The following is a 1780-nucleotide window of genomic DNA, read 5'->3' as shown; positions in this document are numbered from 1 at the left end:
CCCCATGGCAGGTTGGCCCTTGGGGCTCTGAGCCCCCTGCTCTGGGGGCAGATGTCCCTGCTCCCTGCAGGGGGGCTGGACTGGATGACCTTTGAAGGTCCCTTCCAAAACCATTCTGTGGTCAGTGATTTTAACTGGTAGTGCCTGAGCATCTTCTGTAGCTTACTGTGCCTCCTTAAATAAGTAAGTAATAATGACCTCAACACGTTAATTGGTATTAAGGAAAAATATTATTTCTCAGTGTCCTGTTTGAACTCGTGCTAGTCCCTGCACCCATATGTCCCAAGAAATGAGAATTCAAAATAAGCATTAGCTGCAAGCCCTTGCCAACGCCTGGCTGTTGGTGAGCAGAATCTGCAGCCCAAGCGCCCTGTTCCACCTCTTGCCAATTCTGGAGCAGCCACGCGAGAACACGGGTGCCAGCTGCTGCTGGGAACAGGTCAGCAAAAGCTCTCCTGCACCTTCGGGTGGAGATGGAAGATCTGCGTGAAAGGGGAGAAGAGCTTCCAGGCAGAGCTCTAGAAACAAGCAGCACTTGAAAACTCCTCTTGAAATAGATGTGCCCAGAGGTGAGGTTTCAGTGTTTCAACTTAACCCGAGTTCCTGTTAAACGGAGGAAGTAAAGCAAATAGGCAGAGTGACAGTTTTTCTACTTTCACAGGTAGCTGGTGATACTCAAAAATAGTCAATTGGATTTGCATAGAGCAGAATAATCCAGGTCCTTGTAGAGTTCTGCCTGCTCGTGTTGCTGTAAAGGGAGATGGGTGCAATGAATGATTGAAAAGGCTCAGCCAGCAGCCTACTGGTATCTCGTGGACAAGCCGGTGCAGCTCCTGACGTGAAGCAGAGGAAGACCTCGGTGCGTAAATACGTTTTTCTCCCTCTCTGAAGTCCAACACCGCAGTGTGATGTGAACCCAGTCACAAGTCCTTCACGCTGTTCCATCTGGCTGCTCCCCAGCAGCGTCTCTGTGGTTCTTGTGGCAGTCCCCCGTTGTCCTGTTGAATTGCTGGGCATGTATAAATCAGTCGTTTCCCACTGGCTACCCAGGAATATTTCACGTTCATATTCCAGGTTGCTATTCGTAAGGACCTTCCACAAGGTAGAGGGTGTAGTAGCATTTCTGTGGAATGCTGGGAGAGGGAGCGTGTTGGAGTGATGTTAATGATGCTGCCTCGCATTTGCGGGAGGCTGCTGAGAGCGCTGAGGGCTCCAAGGCTTAAGGTCCTGCTCTCTTGAGGCGGTGATGGAGAACAAACACCTTAGTTAACTCTTTCCTAGTCAAGGCTCTTACCTAAAGGTCCAACAACAAACAAATGATGTGGGCTTAGACGTACAAGTTTATTTCCCTTAAATCTGGCAGTCTTCATGAGGCCTCTTAAAGTTATCTGAGGTTTCTGAAAGAAAAAAGTCAGAGCTGCTGTGAAAAGCATAGAACAGTCGGGCCTTGGCTTAGGGGAAGGCTTCCAGGTGCCTCCCCCACTGTGGGATCTTCTGTTCCCAAGTCTGGCTGAGTCTTTGTATGAAATTCCAGTGACTGGAGGAAAATAGGTAAGAAAAAAGAGTGTTTAGGTCTGGTTCAAACCAATATAACTACAGAGAAAAAAGGTTAATTGGGTCTGGCTTAAGAGTGGAGAACTAAGCGGGTGCAGCTCGCAGGCGCCATGTGGAGACAGGACTGAGCGTTGGCACCTCTGGGAACCGCGCAAGAGCTCTGCTGTCACACACCTGCGCTTCTCAGGTGTGAGTCTGTCAAGTATTCTTGCACTCGTGTGAACTG

Source organism: Buceros rhinoceros, unplaced genomic scaffold, assembly GCF_000710305.1.
Source record: "Buceros rhinoceros silvestris isolate BGI_N320 unplaced genomic scaffold, ASM71030v1 scaffold13918, whole genome shotgun sequence".
Classification (NCBI taxonomy): Eukaryota; Metazoa; Chordata; class Aves; order Bucerotiformes; family Bucerotidae; genus Buceros; species Buceros rhinoceros.
This window is presented reverse-complemented; position numbering follows the sequence as displayed.